At 44.0% G+C, this 21,462-nt stretch overlaps 2 long non-coding RNA genes across 2 annotated transcripts; one reads left to right on the top strand and one right to left on the bottom strand.

The window, feature by feature from the left end:
- Positions 1-1,067: 1,067 nt before the first annotated feature.
- LOC310758792 lies at positions 1,068-19,925 on the bottom strand. Its single transcript, XR_014545909.1, has 3 exons — positions 19,819-19,925; positions 17,836-17,960; positions 1,068-1,241 (listed from the first exon to the last, which is right to left on the bottom strand). It is a non-coding gene; the product is annotated as an uncharacterized lncRNA (long non-coding RNA).
- On the top strand, positions 4,342-8,125 carry LOC310758778. Its single transcript, XR_014545886.1, has 3 exons — positions 4,342-4,486; positions 5,892-6,019; positions 7,973-8,125. It is a non-coding gene; the product is annotated as an uncharacterized lncRNA (long non-coding RNA).
- Positions 19,926-21,462: the final 1,537 nt, after the last annotated feature.

Raw genomic sequence — 21,462 nt, 5'->3', positions numbered from 1 at the left:
TGGGAACTGGGGTTGCCATACGTCCAGATTTTCCCAGATGTATCCGGAATACTGCAGTTGGCAGCATTGTCCAGACATAAATCTGTAAAAAATGTCCAGGAAAATCTGGCAGTGCCTTTTCTTGCCACTTTCCCCATAAAAATAGCTCAAAAGCAGCATTTTTTTTCACAGCGATTTTGCCCAAAAAGAAAAAAAACATTTTCTGTCCAGATTTTCACTGTTTGAAGTATGGCAAACCTACTGAGAACACTAGTTTGTTAAGTGTGTTGAGTTGTGATGAGATAAGTAACCATCCAGCATTCAGGAGACATCTGAAGACAGACCTGAATAGGGAAGTTTTTTATGTTCAATGTCTTATTATGTTTTTATGTATGTTGGAAGCCACCCAGGGTGGCTGGGGCATATCATATTCATGCATATCAGTTAATATCTTGACCCTGCTCCACTGAATTGAAATTTCAGCCTTTACGACATAGGAAAACGGCCAAGTAAACAGCGATTTTCGTAGAGGAGGGTCAAGATATTAACTGAAATGCATGAAATTTCAGATATAGCTATATAATCCCTAGTGTAGTAAGATAAGACCTTTGGAGCAGGCATTTTTAAAAAAAGTTTTTTATGAACCGTCCTAATGGGCAGAGTATTATTATTATTATTATTATTATTACTATTATTATTATTATTATTATTATTATTATTATTATTAGATAGGACGTCGCTATTTTCATCGGAGAAAAGTGGTGCTTACATGCACATGATCAGAGATGATGGCGGTGGTAGGAAGGTATCATGTTGTCCATCCCTACCTTAGCAGGACAAACTTTGGAAAAGTAGCTGGTCCCTTAGGTAAACTCATAGAATCATAGACTTGTAGAGTTGGAAGGGACCACAAGGGTCATCTAGTCCAACCTCCTGAAATGAAGAAATGTTTTGCCTGATGTGGGGTTCAAACCCCGCAACCCTGAGGTTAAGAATCTCATGCTCTACTGACTGGGTCTTCCTAGGATGCACCGTGAAAAAATCTCCTCCACAAACTACTTCTCCAAAATACAGAGGCACCAATAATATAGCTGCTAGAATACATGCTTTTTTAATTAACACGGACAATTCGATACAGCATCAGCTCCATTAAAAGCACAGCAAATCAGGAGAAGGGATTGTGGAGCGAAATAAGCTGGGTCTATGAGGGTTCAAGCCATGGAAGTAACGCTGGAATCCACTGTGAGTAGCCGTGGCATTATCTGCAGCAAAGAGAAAAACACTTTCAGATTCTGCAGTCTTTAATGTGGAATTATGTAGATAGAAAAGATTTAAAAACTTAACACAAATAAATCAAAACCAGAAGCACATACTTAAATATAAAGAAAGGGTGTGGAAACACATAGTTATTTTATTTAAATCAGAGGTCGAGAACCTGTGGTCCTCCAGATATTGTTGAACTCAACTCCACCATTGACCCCAACATAAGAAATTGTCAAAGGTGAAGGAGATCTGCAAGCTGAGAACATCTGGAGAAGCACAGATCAGCATCTCCTGATTTGAATAACTTCTGAGCAAGGTGATTTGTCGCTTCCTCATAAAAAAATACAGAATAGCTAGAAATATACCAGTCATTTTTATCCCCACCCCTCCTTGAAATGTAATATCAATGTTAACAAGACAATGGATTTGTTAATTGGGGTAGATATTGATGGCTAAAACAAAAGCTTTCCTGTGGTTCTGTTCTTCTTACTCTTGATGTTATTTAGTAAGAGTGAAATCAGTTCATTGAAACTATTTCCACTAGCCTTCAGACAGCCCATAACTATGACCCCAAAAAGCTAGATGTATGCAACGGCAGAGGAAGGCTCCCGGGCACCTGGTGCAGTGTGCCCAGGGGCAGAGTGAAACAGCCCCTGGGGTGGAGTGGGGCAGAACTGCGCAGTTCTGCTGTCTACCTGCTGCCTCCCCCCCCCCCCCCAGCTGTAGAATGGTGGCGCAGCAGTCCTGTGGGCCTCAGCCACCTTACAGCTAGGGGGAGACAGCGTGGGCAGACAGCGCGGAGCCTGCGGGCACCGGAGATGCGTGTCTCTAGTGCTCTGCAGGCCCCGCAGTGAGTGCCACCTGCCATTTTGACACCCTGTACTCAGAGTAACACGTGGGGCATGCTGCCTCCCTCGCCGCCCCCCCCCATACGCCCCTGGATGTATGCAGCCAATCCCTGACAAAAGCGTCACCAACTACAAATGCTAAAATTTGAGGCAGAATTGGGTGTTGTGTGGAATATCCAGTGGACAAGCCCTCATGCACCTTCATTTCACTTCTGTATTATGTCTGTCACAGAGATCTGGGTCATTTTGCCTTCCTGTTGTGTTGCACATCATAACCGAGAGACCACAATAAAGTTGCCCAGGTGATAGGGTCGCCTTCCCAGTCTTACGGCTCTGTGCTGCAGTTCAGCACCAATATTTCAGAAAGCATCATCAATCCATAGTGAGTCAATTGCTCCTCCAAGCATCCTTCACTGATGAAGTGTTGAGGCAGTCAGTGAAGAAGCACGGCTGGTGACTCATACAAATGAGGCATCTGTTGTTAAGTATAGGGACGCGGGTGGCGCTGTGGGTTAAACCACAGAGCCTAGGACTTGCCGATCAGAAGGTCGGCGGTTTGAATCCCCACGACGGGGTGAGCTCCCGTTGCTCGGTCCCTGCTCCTGCCAACCTAGCAGTTCGAAAGCACGTCAAAGTGCAAGTAGATAAATAGGTACCGCTCCGGCGGGAAGGTAAACGGCGTTTCCGTGCGCTGCTCTGGTTTGCCAGAAGCGGCTTAGTCATGCTAGCCACATGACCTGGAAGCTGTACGCCGACTTCCTCGGCCAATAAAGCGAGATGAGCACCGCAACCCCAGAGTCGGCTACGACTGGACCTAATGGTCAGGGGTCCCTTTACCTTTACCTTTTATATGTATTGATGAAGGTTTAAAATGGAAAATACCCAAAAGTATATTGCTAACACTGGGGGTTTTCAACAAGAGTTTTCTAAATATCTCCAAGCTCCTTGCAGAGTTGATGGTTAATGAACTGACTGTTGTTCTCTGGTAGCTAACATGTGAGGGTTGTAAACCTGGGAACATGTGAGAGTTATTGGGTTGCGTTCTTGATTTTGAAAGGAGTTGCCTCTGACTCTTTGTCTCCCAAACTCAGATGCAAATGGAGCTGTCTCTCTGGATGCTACTGGGAGAACAATGCAAGTAAATGGCTCTCCTGAAGGAAAGGGGAGCAAACAGCCTGGAGGCTGCAAAGCAGCCGAGAGAGAGAGAGTGGGGTGAGGTTTGCTTATTATTTCTTTCATATTTTGCAAGATGCTGAACCTGTGCTGGACAGCACAATATATTTTATGGTTATTTTAATTCTGTTTTAAAGAAACTTCTTCCAGTAAAACTTTGAATAATGTTTTCATGGGTCTGGACAATGCTTCACTTCCAAAGGAGTTAGTTCTTCTGCTTCCAGTCGCTTCAAACTGCACAATATTTGTGCAGGCGCCCAAGCAGCTTCCTCTGCTGCTGCTGCTACCACTGCTATTGCTTACATGAACATGAGTGGTGTCTTGTAAAGCTCATAAGCAGGCATAGGCAAACTCGGCCCTCCAGATGTTTTGGGACTACAACTCCCATCATCCCTAGCGAACAGGACCAGTGGTTAGGGATGAGGGGAACTGTAGTCTCCAAACATCTGGCGGGCCGGGTTTGCCTATGCCTGCTCATAAGCATGGCAGGTCCAATCCAAATGTCAACATGGGGAAGAAGAGATTTCTAACTGCTTGGAGCAGCTGCTTGCTGGGGTCAAGAAAATGTTTTTAGCAAAAAAAAAATATCTGGAAATGGTAGCAGTTTATGCCACGCCACCAGTTGTGGAGAGAAAATGCTGGTTTTCCCATGTACCATCACGGGGCAGATTAGGCTGAAATACCTCATGCTTGCTGGCCCAACCACACCTTTATTTGATGGTGGGTCAGTGGTGGGGTACATTCATTGCACAGGGGAATGGTCTTAAATTCAATCCCTGGTTTATGCAGGTAGGGTCTGAGAAGACTCCTATGTGGAAATCTGGGCAGCTGATTTCAGTCCAACTAGGCAATACTGAACTAATTGGAAGATCAACTAGCACATAAGGCAACACCACCTGCTACCTCTTTCAGGTCCTGTCTAGATAATTACATGCAATATCTAGATAACAGGCTGTTGACTTTGGGCTGTAACTTCCTTATGAATCCTTTCCCAATTATCTAGGAAAATATTTGCACAATCGTGCTAATATCCAACTGCAGCAAAAACAAAAGCAAAGCACCCACGCCATGCTGTGACACGTTCCTCTTTGCCCTATAAATACAAGGACTATGCTAACATCTCTACATCCTGTCAACTCTTGAAACGCTATCTAATTTTTCAGCCATGAAGATCTTTGCTCTTTTCACAGCTGTTCTCTTCTTTGTGCTGATGGCTGCTCCAGGTAACAATATTTATTTATTTAAAAATACAGTCAAATCTCGGTTGTCGAACACAATCCATTCTGGAAGACAATTCGATTTCCGAAACGTTTGACAACTGAGGCGTGGCTTCTGATTGCAAGAGCTTCTTGCACTCAAGCGGAAGCCGCGTCAGTCTGTTAAGGATACGTTGCTCCAAAACAATGAGCTGCTTTCTGATTTTAACATTTTTATATCATTTTTTTCTTGTATGATTTTACATACAATATTTGTAAATGGCCCTGATATATATATTTATATATAGTGGTACTTTGGGTTACAGACGCTTCAGGTTATGCGATTTCGGGTTGTGCACCGCGCCGAACCCAGAAGTACTGGAACGGGTTACTTTTGGGTTTCGGCGCTCGCGCATGCTCAGAAGCACTAAATCGTGCTTTGCGCATGCGCAGAAGCATCGAATCGTGACCCGTGCGTGTGCAGACGCGGTGCTGCGGGTTGTGAACGCTGCAGGTTGTGAACATGCTTCCCGCACGGGTCACGTTCACAACCCAAGGTTCCACTGTATAAATATAAATTTATATGTAAATGGCCCTAATATATATAAATATAAATATTGGGATAGATTCCTTTATAAATGAATTAATAAGTGATAAAAAAGATGTCTGTGCCTGGGAAGTCCATTGAATGTGCAGAAATAATTCCCTTATTATTGGGGTGGTTTCCAATAGGGGAAGGGGTCACCCAAGTTCAGTATGAGAGGGAGGAAGTGGGAAGTGCTGCTTGCCTTCTATCACTGTGCCATTGAGAGCATGCTCACTTATGGCTTATGTGTGTGGTACGGAAGCTGTACTACCCAGGACAGGATGGGGTTGTGCAGAGTTGTTAAGGCAGCAGAGAGCATTGTTGGCTGCCCACTCTCCACCTTAGAGCAGATTTATGCCACAAGGTGCCATAGGAAGGCACTGGACATAGTAAAAGATCCATCGCATCCTGGTCACTGTCTATTCGAGCTCCTGCCGTCGGGACGGAGATACAGGACGATGAAGACAAGAACGAGCCGTCTTAAGAACAGCTTCTTCTCCAGAGCGATCTCGGCCCTGAATGGGAAGCCTGGACTTTGAAAGTCATCTAATCTTCCTTGCTGTACTATACTGTATTGTTTAATTAGTGTTTTTATGGAGCAGTCAAGTAATTTCGTTGTCCCCGAGAGGGGGCAATGACAATAAAGATATTATTATTATTATTATTATTATTATTATTATTATTATTAATTGCACCCACATGTTGCAGGCTGGGGTGCCCCTGTCCAGTGCTCCAGCCACAGCCCCTTCTATTAATTTGGCTACAGTCCTATTGGCACTCACCAGCTGAGTCTGCTATTAGCAGGAATGACAATGAGAACACAACTTGTTCTTTCTTTTGCTACAGCACTTGCACAGACGTCAGAGGCAGAATGTCGCAGGATGGGTGGCAGCTGCCATAATGGCTTTTGCCCAATAGGCAAACATCATAAGGGACATTGTGGTAACCCAAAAAGATGGTGCTGCAGAAGATAGGTAAGAATTCTAGATGCATCTCCTGTCCTGTTGTCAGGATTGTTTTGTCCATTGGTTCTTTTTATCTAAGCCAATTTGGAGAAGTCCCAGTCCAAGCCAAAACCCGGGCTGGCTTTTAAGACATATTAATGTATCCGGCTGGGATGTGGCGCTGTGGGTTAAACCACAGAGCCTAGGGCTTGCCAATCAGAAGGTCAGCTGTTCGAATCCCCACGACGGGGTGAGCTCCCGTTGCTCAGTCCCTGCTCCTGCCAACCTAGCAGTTCGAAAGCACGTCAAAGTGCAAGTAGATAAATAGGTACCGCTCCGGCGGGAAGGTAAATGGCGTTTCCGTGTGCTGCTCTGGTTCGCCAGAAGTGGCTTAGACATGCTGGCCACATGACCCGGAAGCTGTACACCGGCTCCCTCAGCCAATAAAGCGAGATGAGCGCCGCAACCCCAGAGTCAGTCACGACTGGACCTAACAGTCAGGGTCCTTTACCTTAATGTATCCGGCAGGAGAATAAGAATAGCATATTTGTATACACAACGCAATAAGTAGCAATACTGCTGGCCAGAGTGAAAAAATAGCTTGGCATGTTCTTGTGCCTGTTACATGTGCCTGATCTGTAGAAGATGCTGGGGCCAAGAAATGACTCATCCAGAACTTCTACATGCTTCTTCATAGGCTGTTAGGTTCCCACCTCAATTCCATCCATGCTGGAAGAGCCTATGAACTTGGCCCACTGTGTGTTGGTGATGTTTTCTGAAATGCTGAGCTGTACCATAGAGGCTGAGTCTGTCACCTGGGCAACTATCTCTCTCTCCTGTTCTTCTGTTTATGATATGCAGGAAAGCAAAATGGTCCAAATCATTGTGAAATAGTTAATATAGAAATGGAGGTGTTTTCAAGACTTTTCCAAGGGATAGTTTCCCCTCCAATCCCCAATTCTGCCCCAGTATTTCTTCCAGGCCCTGCTATGGCTTAGCATTTGCAGTTGCTGATGCTTTCCTTAGGAAATACATGCTAACATCCAGCTTTTTTGAAAGAAATTGGGGCTTCCTGAAGACTGGCAGAACCAGAAATCAGAATGAATTGCTTTTGGTCATGCTAAGCTTAACATGTGCAGAACCAGTGGGTAGCTAAAGCCTTTCAATCACTATCCCCCCATTAAAAAATTTTATTGGCCTTGACATAGTGTATTAAGTTTAGAGGAGGGGTCGATAGAAATTTCAAGTTATTCTGTATCTTTAATGAGGAAACAACAAATTCTGCTGGTGAAAACGTATTCAAAGCAGAAGAGGCTGATCTGTGTTTTTCCAGATGTTGCCAGTTTCCAACTCTTCCATCACCCTTGTCTCCCTGCCATGCTGGCTGTTGGGGCCATCGGGAGGAAGAGTCTAACAACATCTGGCAGGCTAGAAGATCCCCATCTCATTTTAAGGCTAAATAACGTATCAATATAGGGATGCGGGTGGTGCTGTGGGTTAAACCACAGATCCTAGGGCTTGCTGATTAGAAGATCGGCGGTTCGAATCCCCACGACGGGGTGAGATCCCGTTGCTCAGTCCCTGCTTCTGCCAACCTAGCAGTTCGAAAGCATGTCAAAGTGCAAGTAGATAAATAGGTACCACTCCGGCGGGAAGGTAAGCGGCGTTTCCGTGCGCTGCTCTGGTTCGCCAGAAGCAGCTTAGTCATCCTGGCTACATCACCTGGAAGCTGTACGCCGGCTCCCTTGGCCAATAAAGCGAGATGAGTGCTGCAACCCCAGAGTCGGTCACGACTGGACCTAATGGTCAGGGGTCCCTTTACCTTTACCTTAACATATCAATATATTTCCCCTCTTTCTCTTTGTATTTAAATATGTGTTTGTGTTTTTGAGATGTATGCGTTCAGCTTTTTAGTCCTGATTATCTATGTAATACAACATTAAAAACTACAGAATCTGACAATGTTTTTTCTCTTTGGTGCAGATAACCTCAAGATGTTGTCTACTCACCATGGATTTAGGGTAGCTTGAACATTTGATGGTAATGCTCTTCTGATTTGCCTCCAGCTTTTAATGGAGCTGATTCTATGGTGATAGTTAAATAAAAATAATTAAAGACAATATATTTGAGCATCTATGTTTTTTGTGTGTCTGTGTATTGAAGAAGTAGATTGTCAAAGAGATCTTTTCGGGGTGCAGATGTAGAGAAATTCACACTTCTCTGAATATTGCAATGTGGTTTTCTTGCTGAGTTATGTCTACAAAAAATGCAGTTATTAGGGAAAATTGCACTGCAAGGATGTCTATATTAGATAAGATTACATACAGAAATCTGCATAGTGGGGAAAATGCGCATTTAAATGCTGATGAATTTTCATGAGGACGTTTAAGAAATGCAAAGCAGTTTGGAGAACTGATCTTAAGATAAGGAAAATGAGCAACTGAGGAAAACTGAAATTAATAGATGCAGGCTAATGACAATTGTGGTCTCAACCATTTTGAGGGTGTCACATTGCCTACTCCAATTGAAGGCACCAGCAGGTTGCCATCTTCCAAAAAAAACAACCCCAAACATCTTTGTTGTTAGGAACAATACTTTAGCTTTATAGAAGCCTTTGCTAATTGCTCAGAGGATATACACAGAATCTCATAATACTGAAAAAAAACCTTGCAGGGGAGGCCAAAAATTATAGCAACCACATCAGGCAGTTAAACCCTGGAACATAGATGGGTGTTGGGGATGCTTGAGACTAACAAATAATAGCTTTAGCCAGGTCAGTTCATGGCTTAACTGATCTTTGGATTCAGGACAACCTACAAATAATTCATGGCCGTAACCTCTATGTTACAAAATAGCCAATGCAGCTGGCTTCACAATTCGGGATTGGAAGAGGGCAAGGTGGGTTTGTTGACACCTTGTTGCCTCACAAGAAGGACTTTGCAACTAAACTGACAGCTGGCTCCATATACAGTAGTACCTCTGGTTACGAACTTAATTCGTTCCGGAGATCCGTTCTTAACCTGAAACAGTTCTTAACCTGAGGTACCACTTTAGCTAATGGGGCATCCTGCTGCCGCCGCACAATTTCTGTTCTCATCCTGAGGTAAAGTTTTCAACCCGAGGTACCTCTGGGTTAGCGGAGTCTGTAACCCGAAGTGTTTGTAACTCAAGGTGTTTGTAACCCTAGGTACCAATGTATGCCCCAAGCTCAAACCATTTTGAGTTTTTAAAAAAGGAAACTCTTTTTTAAATGCTGGACATTTTGAAGATTTTTCTTCTTCACCCCCTTATTTTTCATTTCACTTTAAATTTGCACACCGTCTTTCCGTATTGCGATACACAAGGCGATTTTCAAGTTGAAGAAACAACAAAACAGACAGCAAAGATCACACACCTGATAACGGTCTGATCGAATTCAAAGAAGTCATAATAAAAGCATAACTTTGAAATAAACAACTTACGTTATATCAAATAAAAGAATATTCAACAATCCATTAGAATGTAATAGTAAATAGACACTGCCCTCCTCCAGAGAAATATCCTGGCACAATGGCTCAGTCATAGCCTGAAGGGATTCAGGGTGTTGTTTTTTTTCAGCTTGATTTCCAAATATGCAAAGCAATGCTCACTTTCCTGGCATATGCTTCCGTGGTGAAATGATTATGATTTTGAAACAATCCCATCAAACGCATTCAAGGGCAGGCTGAGCATTTCAATGGAGGGAGGAGAGAGATTCATGTTTTTCCCTCCTGCATGTATATTTTGTTTCCCTGCCTGACAGAAGCAAAATCAAATGCCATAATCTTCAGCCCAAGCAGCTGAACACATCTGTATGACTCACCTAACATTTCATCCTCGACATTGATTTCCACTTATAAGAATTAGGTCCCATGCCCTAACATAACTCAGACTATAGCTAAGCCTAGGGATGTATGTATTTGCCAATTTCATTTTCACTTAGTTGCATTTTAAGTTTGGTTTGCAGCATTTCTGCATATATTTGCCTTAAAAAAAATCTTCATGGAGATTTGTACATTTTCGTGTTTCTCCTAACAGATGAATTTTTGTACACATTTTTTTGTCTGGTATGCACATTCTCACAAGCAATTTCCCCACTAATGTGCGAATAATTCACTAATGTGCGAATAATGCACGTTTTTGTAGTCTACTTTCACAGCAGACCATTTGGAGACCTGCTGTGATGAGCTCTTGAGACGCTTTGAGGGGAATAAAGGCCTTTGACTTCATAAAAATATTGATGCCATGATTTTCCAGTTTAGGTGGCCTGAAGATGCTGGCCAGCATCCAATCTCTAGCAAGGAATGAGGTGTGTTGTGCTGCAGGGGGTACAATGTGTACACAACAGGGTGTCTTCAGTTGCATAGACTCCTGGAGCCTATTCCAATGAACATGCAAATATTGGGACTGAGCTCTCACCCACTGAGCCACTGACAGCTGGAACTAACCACCGGATAGGACATCACCATACCCATATTGCCTAAATAATGCACACATTAAGGACATGGCCCTTAACAGCCGTAGTTTCCTGGTACGTTCTGGAGTTGCAGTAAATGAAGAACAAAACATGTTCAACTGGAAAGGCATTTAAGAGTCTGGGATGAACAAGTGACTTACAGGAAGAGGAGTAAAGACTTCATCCAGCAAATCAGGATGAACGCAGGATATGAAAGCTCTTTGTCATACAACCATCCTGCTAATAAATCAGAATGAATGCTCAACCAAGACCAGGTTAACAGACTATTTGGGTGTTCTTTTAATTATGAATTCATGATGTTCTGTGCCCAGGGTGGTACCAGGGCAATTATATGTGACCCTGCTTTCAGGACTGTTCATGTCAGTAAAAATTTAAGGGGGAAATGCTGTGTTGTTGCCAATCAGTTCCAATCAGTTGTTTCCAACCCTGTGGCTTCTTGCTGAAATCCTGTTACTTTCCATACCACAAATGCATACCCTCCAAGTGTCCTGATTTTCCAGGGAGTGCCGGGATTATGAAAGCTATTCTCCCGGCTTTTGATTTGATCCTGGAATGTCCCTATTTCCCCTGCTAGTGCCAGTGCCGCAGAGCTCAAGGAGGAGGATGGATCAGCGCTTGTTGTGGGTGGCGGCTGCAGTGGCCGCAGCTTTGAAGGAGCCTCCCATTGCCTTTCCTTGGCCTCTTCTGCTGGCCTCTTCCCTTAGGCATAGTGGCTGCTGGACTGCAGGTGAGGAGGAGGAGAGGTTGTGACTGCCGAGGACCAGTCCTGCTGGCTCTGAAGGGCAGGCAGAGGACAAGAAAGAGGGAGTGGAGTCATCATTAAAAACAAAAAACAAAAATCGCTTTGTGTGTCTGTGTCCAGTCTTGCCCCACTTGAAAATTTATGCATTGAGGAATATCGAAACAAGAAACAACTAGAGAATGGATAATATTTAAGAATTATGTAAAACTTTATTGTACAAATAACTCCATATTAGCAGAAACTGAGTGATATTTGTAAAGAAAAAGATCAAAGCAGAAAGAAATGATATTATATAATGTAAACCTATGTAAAAAAGAATTTTATTTCAACCAGTATAATGAGAAGGGTGGGAAGAATTATGTCGATGAGTTCTTTTATTATGTAAATAATTTTGTCTTTTTTTTATTTGTTTCTTATCTCTGCTACTTCTTTATTTTTTCCTTTTCTCTTTCTTTATAAATTTTCTATTTTATATTATTTTCTTTTTTCTACCTGTTCAGAGATAGTACATAATATTTGTATAGACATGCAAATATTTTAATCAACAAAGAATATTAATAATAATAATTTATGCATTGATGTCTTTCTTTCTTTCTTTCTTTCTTTCTTTCTTTCTTTCTTAATAATTTTTATTAAAGATGTTCTTGGGTTACAAAACTGCATGCATCACCTCTATTTTCATGTCTTTTCAACAAGATCAGTTACATTCGGCGTGAGACATTAATGTTGGATACAGTATAAGATTGGGGCAGAAGAGAGATGGGGAGAGGGAACGAATTTCTATTCATTCATTGTTTTTCCACGTGTGCTTTTCTTCTTGTAAATCTGCAGAAGAATAAAATAAAATAAAACCAGGATTAAGGGGGTTTCTCTGAGGGATGGGGGGCATGTGCTCTGTGCCCTGTTGGTGTACTGGTGGTGGCACTTGCCCTCCCTTTGGTAGGAAATGCTCTGTAGGGGGGGCTGGGGGGACAGAAAAAAGGGGAGGGGTCAATGAGAGTCAGATGGGGGGGGGGGAAGTGAGAATGCCAGGGGTGGAAAAACAGACATCGAAAGGATAGCATACCCTCCCTATTTTGACCTAAGGAAGGTTGGAGGTTATGAAAATGTTCCAGGGAGTTGTTGTTGTCATGAAGTAGTGATTCTGTCAGCAAGTATCGCTGGGTGGGGCCCCTCAGGCAGGTGGTAACAATTTGTCCCCAAAATTGGAGCAGATGATGATGATGATGATAATTTACTTGTACCCCCACCCATCTGGCTGGGTTTCCCCAGCCACTCTGGGCAGCTTCCAATAAAGATTTGTTGTTTAGTCATTTAGTTGTGTCTGACTCTTCGTGACCCCATGGACCAGAGCACGCCAGGCACTTCTGTCTTCCACTGCCTCCCGCAGTTTGGTCAAACTCATACTGCGGGCTGCGAGAACACTGTCCAACCATGTCATCCTCTGTCACCCCCTTCTCCTTGTGCCCTCCATCTTTCCCAACATCTGTTGCATTCTGAGGCCAAAGGAAAGGACCGGACCCTGATTAAAATAAGACACGAGGCTTTGACCGGCACGCCTCTCGGAGGAAGTGCGTAAAACCACACCCCTAACCAGGCCATTTTATTAACAAAAGAATCCTTCACACAGTGCTCATGAGAACCAATCATATTTCCTCTGAGCATTTCATCAAACCCCACATGGGAACAAAGTTACACTACAGCACTAATTAGCATGCATACCCCGCAGGTGAGAAATATACAGAAGTGTGGATTGATCAAGAATCATATCAAAATAGTTTAAACCCAGTCAACGCAATGCTTTCATTGCTGACACAGATGGCTTACTCTATATTTGTTATAATTCCTCACAGCAATCCCAGCTGATCACTACAAACATCAGGGTCTTTTCCAGGGAGTCTTCTCTTCTCATGAGGTGGCCAAAGGATTGGAGCCTCAGCTTCAGGATCTGTCCTTCCTGTGAGCACTCAGGGCTGATTTCCTTAAGAATGGATGCGTTTGATCTTTTTGCAGTCCATGGGACTCTCAAGAGTCTCCTCCAGCACCAACAAAGCTTAAGAATACATTAAAATCAGGCTGCCAGTCTTCCTTGGCCCCATAAATCTTCAAGTTAACTTGCCGAGAGGAGGGAGAGAGCACGTCGTAGATTAGACTGCCGTTTGATGTCTGTAGCTGGTGCCAGAGAACTCAGTAAAACCTGATAACCCATTCGGTGCCTATGTGTGTTATTAGAAGCTTGAAGGGGCGGCTCAGGAAAGCGATCTCCTGCTTGACAGCCCCCCCCCCATTTTTGTTGTGCTGGAATCTTGCCTCCAGATGGTAGCATTGCCATCACACTGAAAGACGACGTGAGGCAAACCAAATATGGGTCTTCTGTTCTGGAAGACCATTCAACTTGCAAAACGTTCGACAATCAAGGTGCGGCTTCCAATTGGTTGCAAGAGCTTCTTGCACTCAAGCAGAAGCTGTGACAGACGTTTGGGTTCCAAAAAATGTTTGAAAACCGGAGCATTTACATCTGGCTTTTTGGTGCTCAGAAGCCAAAGCGTTTCAAAATGAAGCCGTTCGTGAACCGAGGTTTGACCGTAACAGGTTATACTTATTAAAACATTAAAAGAGGATCTGTTGATCAACATAAAGAAACCTATTGCCCAATCAAACAAGACTGGGCAAGTGAGCTGGGATAATAGGCTGATCTAATCAATCCCATTTCATGACGCATGCAGCAAGGTTTGACAAATAAGCCAATCATAACATGTAACATGGCCCAGCTGACCCACATTCACCCTGATGCACCTGATAGGCCAAAGCCCAAACCGGCTCAGATATTAATCTGATAGTTTCTTAAGTCTACCCAGCCACCCAGACCAAATGTCAAGAAGCCAAATTCTTAAGCACCACTCCAGTCATACAGATAACAGTGTAAAGTTGGCAAAAAAAGAGGAGACATAGGCTGATTGGTGTCCCTCCCCAAAATCCCCCCCAACAATTAGCAAAACCCATACAGCTGGTGGCGCTGTGGGTTAAACCACAGAGCCTAGGACTTGCTGATCAGAAGGTCGGCAGTTCGAATCCCTGCAACGGGGTGAGCTCCCGTTGCTCAGTCCCTGCTCCTAGCAGTTCGAAAGCACGTCAAAGTGCAAGTAGATAAATAGGTACAGCTCTGGCGGGAAGGTAAATGGCGTTTCCGTGTGCTGCTCTGGTTCGCCAGAAGCGGCTTAGTCATGCTGGCCACATGACCCGGAAGCTGTACGCCGGCTCCCTCGGCCAATAAAACAAGATGAGCTCTGCAACCCCAGAGTTGGCCACTGGACGTAATGGTCAGGGGTCCCTTTACCTTTATACAGCTAGAACAGGAGAGTGGGGGTCACAAGTAGAAGGGTGAATGCAGTGTAGAGAGGCTTAAATTCTGGAAGTATAAGGTGGAATGATGCATGGATGGTCCGGTATAAACCCACCACCAATGAACTATTGACATGTTGCAGGATATATCTGCAAAGAAACCAAAACCAAAGCCAATGTAGAGGGGCCAATACTCTAAACTCGGCTTTGTGCAAGCAAATCTGCATGGTTGTTGAATGAATGGGTCAGCAGGAGGGACCAGGAAAGAAACTAAAATTGCCTCCCACACATACCTTTGTTAGATGGTGGAACTGCAGGTCAGTGGTGGAATACAGTCTCTGCTGTGTCTCAGTTCTCCAAAGGACCATTGACCATGGGTAAGCAAACTAAAGCCTGGGGGCCGGATCCGGCCCAATCGCCTTCTAAATCCGGCCCGCGGATGGTCAGGGAATCTGCATGTTTTTACATGAGTAGAATGTGTCCTTTTATTTAAAATGCATCTCTGGATTATTTGTGGGGCACAGGAATTCGTTCATATATTTTTTTCCAAAATATAGTCCGGCCCCCAACAAGGTCTGAGTGACAGTGGACCGGCCCCCTGCTGGAAAAATTTGCTGACGCCTGCCATAGACCCTGGTTGAGTGCCTGGAAACTTGCTGCAGCTCAGCAGAGAGTAGGGGTGGCACCTAACTTTTGTAACAATATGCTGCCTTATCTCCATGCCCTATCTAGATAATTACACGTAATCAAATTTTTAAAATATTGTTTTCGTACGTGAGGATAGTTAATTACCTTTAAGGTCAACAACTGGCTGTTGTATTAAGGCTATGCATTTCCTAGAAATACTTTCCAAAGTAACTAGGGATATACTTGCAAAATAATACCATCATTAGATTGCAGCAACCCACAACAAGCAGCACCCACAAGATCTTCATACCATGATATGAACACTCCCCTTTGCCCTATAAATACAAGGACCTTTCAAGCACCTCTCCATCCTGCCGTCTCCTGACACCCCATTCAATTGTTCAATCATGAGGATCTTTGCCTTCCTTACAGCTGTTCTCTTCTTTGTGCTGATGGCTGCTCCAGGTGAGTTTTCAATTGATGATCCACAAATGTGGACTTGGGGAGGGGATGTAGCTGCTGGTTCCATGCTCTGCTGTATGGTGGACCACCAATGGGCTCCTAGATGTCTTGGGAATCCAATTCCCATCAGCCTCAGTCAGCATAGCCACAGCCCAGTCTGGGAGGGTGGGAGGTTGGGAGAGTCCAGCAACAACTGGAGACCCATAGATTGCCTGTACCTGCTCTATAGGAACCAGGCTAGTAAGTAATATTTCCATGTCTTAGATAGGGAGCCCTTACTCCCATGAGGACAGTCCCAGGAGATCAGCATTCTCAAGCTCAAGCATGCCTTACAGTTAATATTATGTAGATAATAAAGATCTAAAAACTTAACACAAACAAATCAAAACAAGGAGCATATACATAAATATAAAGAAAGGGTGTATAGTTATTTTATTTAAATCAGAGGTCGCGAACCTGTGGTCCTCCAGATATTGTTGAACTCAACTCCACCATTGGCCCCAACATAAGAAATTGTCAAAGGTGATGGAGATCTGTAAGCTGAGAACATCTGGAGAAGCACAGGTCAGCATCTCCTGATCTGAATAACTTCTGAGCAAGGTGATTTGTCGCTTCCTCATTAAAAATACAGAATAGCTAGAAATATACCAGTCTTGCGCCTCTGTGCTGCAGTTTAGCACCAATATTTCAGAAAGCATCATCAACTCACAGTGAGTCAATTTCTCCTCCAAGCATCCTTCATTGATGAAGTGTTGAGGCAGTCAGTGAAGAAGGACAGCTTGTGATTCATACAAATGAGGCATCTGCTGTTAAGTATAATGGTTTAATTCACACAGAAATGAAAGATGTATATGTATTGATGGAGGTTTAAAATGGAAAATACCCAAAAGTGTATTGCTAACACTGGGGGTTTTCCAAAAGAGTTTTCTAAATAACTCCGAGCTCCTTGCAGAGTTGATGATTAACAAACTGACTGTTGTTCTCTGGTAGCTAACATGTGAGGGTTGTAAACCTGGGAACATGCAAGCAGTGGCGTAGCGTGGGGGGTGCAGGGGGGGCCGGCCGCACCGGGCGCAACATCTGGGGTTAGGGCAAATCCACAGGTTAGGGGGCGCAAATCCACGGGTTAGGGGGCGCAAATCCACGGGTTAGGGGGCACAAATTACTTGCCTTGCCCCGGGTGCTGACAACCCACGCTACGCCACTGCATGCAAGAGGTATTGGGTTGCATTCTTGATTTTGAAAGGAGTTGCCTCTGATTCTTTGTCTCCCAAACTCAGATGCAAATGGAGGTCTCTGGGTGCTACTGGGAGAACAATGCAAGTAAATAGCCATCCTGAACAAAGGGCGAGCCTGGAGGCTCCAAAGCAGCTGAGAGAGAGGGCAGGGTGAGGTTTGCTTATTATTATTATCATATTTTGCAAGATGCTGAACCTGTGCTGGCCAGCACAAGATATTTAATGGATATTTTTGATGTTTTAATTCTGTTTTAAAGAAAGTTCTGCCAGTAAAACTTTGAATAATGTTTTCATGGGTCTGGACAATGCTTCCCTTCCAAAGGAGTGAGTTCTTCTGCTTCCAGTCGCTTCAAACTGCACAATATTTGATATCTTCAACATCTGTTACAGGCACAAGAACACACCAATCTATTTTTCTTTCTAGTTAGCAGCATCCCTGCTTATTGTGTTGTTATGTACTGAGTTGAATAGGATCCAAAATGCAGCAGTCTGATTGGTCCTAGAACAATAGGATTCAGAATGCAGCAGTCTGATTGGTCCTAGAGCAATGCAGCAGTATGATTGGTCCACAGGAGCCACCCAATCCAGCTCCAGGTGGAAGTGAATCCACAACCTGATTGGCCTACAGGAGAATCCCAGAATTCACCCATTGTGTAAATAATGTATATAAAGCAGGTATTTTGGGGGAACATTCATTCCTCATCACTACTATGAGCTGAATAAAGAGCATGAAATCCACTCTCGACTCTTGAGTATATTTCATGTGTTGAACAGAAAAAAAATATGCTGTTCTTATTCCCTGTGGGATACATTGATATTTATTAAAAGCTAGCTGTGATTCTGGCTTAGACTGAGGCTGCTCCATACAGGCTTATATAGAGAGAACCAACAGACAAAACAATGCTCAAAATAGGACAAACACTTTTTCTAGAATCCTTACCCCTTATTGGCAGCAACGTACATGACGTGCACACTCTCCAGTTTGTCTCGTATGGTGTGGGCAAGAATGGTGGCAGCTGCCACCGTCAAGATAACAATCACCAATTGTCTTTGGCTGCACGAGTGCTATACCAAAAGAAATAAAAGAACTGCATTTTCATCACCACTCCAGCTAATAGCAGACTTAGCTGCTGAGTGCCAACAGGACAGTAGCCAAAATAATAGAAGGGCCCATATCTGGCTGGCCAGAAAACTGAACAGGTGTACACCAGCCTGTAACATGTGGGTGCAAGCCCCACATCTTTCCTCTCATACTGAACTTGAGTGCCCCTTTCCCAACTATATATGTTGTGTATGAAATATATTGGCTTAAATGTAATTATGCAAAGGATTTAGAAAGTAAGAAATGTTAGATTCTTATGTTAGATTCTTATTTCATAGAATCATAGAATCATAAAGTTGGAGGAGACCACAAGGGCCATCGAGTCCAACCCCCTGCCAAGCAGGAAACACCATCAGAGCACTCCTGACATATGGTTGTCGAGCCTCTGCTTAAAGACCTCCAAAGAAGGAGATCTTTCATAGATGGTGTGTGAGAAGGTGAACCCAAGATCTCTGTTTAAGATAAAATTAGAACCATTAGCCATCTGTTTTGCAGGGAATAGGGCAAGAGGGGCCAAAGGTTATCTGGTAATTAAGGTGCCTGGTCGAGGTAAATGTAAGATATATGACTACTTGTCTGCCATTTATAGATAGAAGGAAATATAGCTCTTTGTCTCCCATAAAAGGTAATACGAAATGGGTGTATCTTTTATGATTGGTTCTAGCAAACAGCCAATAGGAATTTCAACCAGGCTGATTGGACAGAGGCAGCCAAAGGAGGAGCAAGGGGGCTGGGCTGAGGGAATATAAGTGGTGGCCATCAGGGCAGAAAGGGCAGAGCTTTGGTAACCATATACCACTGTGTCTCTCATTTATTTGTCTGACAAATAAATTATTATTTTAATTTCTCTATTGCTGCGTTGAATATTTCATTCCAGCTAAGCGTTAACCACAAGCAAGGTGCTACAGCCGATCAGAAGGTCGGCAGGTTCGAATCCCCGCGACGGGGTGAGCTCCCGTTGCTCAGTCCCTGCTCCTGCCAACCTAGCAGTTCAAAAGCACATCAAAGTGCAAGTAGATAAATAGGTTCCGCTCCGGCGGGAAGATAAACGGCGTTTACGTGCACTGCTCTGGTTTGCCAGAAGCGGCTTTGTCATGCTGGCCACATGACCCGGAAGCTGTACGGCTGCTCCCTCGACCAGTAAAGTGAGATGAGCGCCACAACCCCAGAGTCAGTCACGACTGGACCTAATGGTCAGGGGTCCCTTTACCTTTATGTAGTTTTAGGCACCAGGCAAAAACGTTCATCTTCAACCAGGCCTTTGGCTGATTAATATCCTACAGCCTTTTAAATGGACATGTGGGGAGGCTTATTGTTTTGCCGGTTTGATTTTAATTATTTACTTGTTTTTATCCTGTATTTTATTCTGTGAACCACCCTGAGACCTTATGATGAAGGGCAATATATAAATCAAATCAATCAATCAATCAAAGCACTACACTCTGGGTGGTTACAGAACTAAGAAAATGCAAGATTTGTCTTATGCACAATGGGGAAAGAGTGGAAATTTATTAACTGTAAGGCATGCTTGAGCTGGAGAATGTTGATCTCCTGGGACTGTCCTCATGGGAGTAAGGGCTCCCTATCTAAGATATGGAAATATTACTTACTCGCCTGGTTCCTATAGAGCAGGTACAGGCAAACTATGGGTCTCCAGTTGTTGTTGGACTATCCCAACCTCCCACCCTCCCGGACTGGGCTGTGGCTATGCTGACTGAGGCTGATGGGACTTGGAGTCCCAAGACACCTAGGAGCCCATTGGTGGTCCAGCTACATACCCTCCCAAAGTCCACATTTGGGGACTATCAATTGGAAACTCACCTGGAGCAGCCATCAGCACAAAGAAGAGAACAGCTGTAAGGAAGGCAAAGATCTTCATGACTGAACAATTGGATGGGGTGTCAGGAGACGGCAGGATGGAGAGGTGCTGGAAAGGTCCTTGTATTTATAGGGCAAAGGGGAGTGTTCGTATCATGGTCTGATGATCTTGTGGGTGCTGCTTGTGGGTTGCTGCAATCTAATGATGGTATTATTATGCAAGTATATCCCTAGTTACTTGGAAAGTATTTCTAGGGAACGCATAGCCCCAATACGACAGCCAGTTACTGACCTTAAATGTAATTAACTATCCTCATGCACGAAAACAATATTATAAAAGTATCATTACGTGTAATTATCTAGATAGGGCATGGAGATAAGGCAGCATATTGTTACAAAAGTTAGGTGCCACACGCACTCTCTGCTGAGCTGCAGCAAGTTTCCAAGGAGTTCCAGGCACTCAACCACGGTCTATGGCAGGGGTCAGCAAATTTTTCCAGCAGGGGGCCGGTCCACTGTCACTCAGACCTTGTTGGGGGCCGGACTATATTTTTTAAAAAATATATGAACGAATTCCTATGCCCCACAAATAATCCAGAGATGCATTTTAAATAAAAGAACACATTCTACTCATGTAAAAACATGCAGATTCCCTGACCATCCGCGGGCCGGATTTAGAAGGCGATTGGGCCAGATCCGGCCCCCAGGCTTTAGTTTGCCTACCCATGGTCAATGGTCCTTTGGAGAACTGAGACACGGCAGAGACTGTATTCCACCACTGACCTGCAGTTCCACCATCTAACAAAGGTATGTGTGGGAGGCAGAAGACATTTCAGCCTAAAGTCCATTTCTCCTGATTCTGCACCATAATCGTAAATTGGGGGCAGCCATCTTTTTCTCTCAATGCAGGAAATGGTCGCATGGCATAAATGGTGGCAATTTCCAGAGGGGGTTTTTTGCGCGCGCACACACACAAACACACACAAATATTTTGCCAAGCACCTCCCTTTCCAGCTGCTCCAAGCAGATAGAAATTTCATCTTCTCCATGTTGATATTTGGATAGGAAGCTTCTCAGGTTAGGGACCTGAGCTGTGTAAGGCCCCGTTCATGTTGGCGTTGTAGCAGCAGTATTAGTACTAGCAGCAGTAACAAGAACAGCAGTTCTCATCCACATGAGATAACAAGTTATCCTTTAATTAGCCTTTAATTTTTAAAAGCAGACATAGATGAATGGTGAGCAATGACAAACCTAGTCAGCATCTTAAAAAGCAGAGACATCACCTTGCCAACAAAGGTCCATATAGGTAAAGCTATGGTTTTCCCAGTAGTGACGTATGGAAGTGAGAGCTGGACCATAAAGGAGGCTGATCGCCGAAAAATTGATGCTTTTGAATTATGGTGCTGGAGGAGACTTTTGAGAGTCCCATGGACTACAAGAAGATCAGGCCTATTCATTCTGAAGGAAATCAGCCCTGAGTGCTCACTGGAAGGACAGATCCTGAAGCTGAGGCTCCAATACTTTGGCCACCTCATGAGAAGAGAAGACTCCCTGGAAAAGACCCTGATGTTGGGAAAGATTGAGTGCACAAGGAGAAGGGGATGACAGAGGATGAGATGGTTGGACAGTGTTCTTGAAGCTACCAGC

This window comes from Podarcis filfolensis, assembly GCF_964270895.1.
Source record: "Podarcis filfolensis genome assembly, chromosome: 3".
NCBI lineage: Eukaryota > Metazoa > Chordata > Lepidosauria > Squamata > Lacertidae > Podarcis > Podarcis filfolensis.
This window is presented reverse-complemented; position numbering and strand designations above follow the sequence as displayed.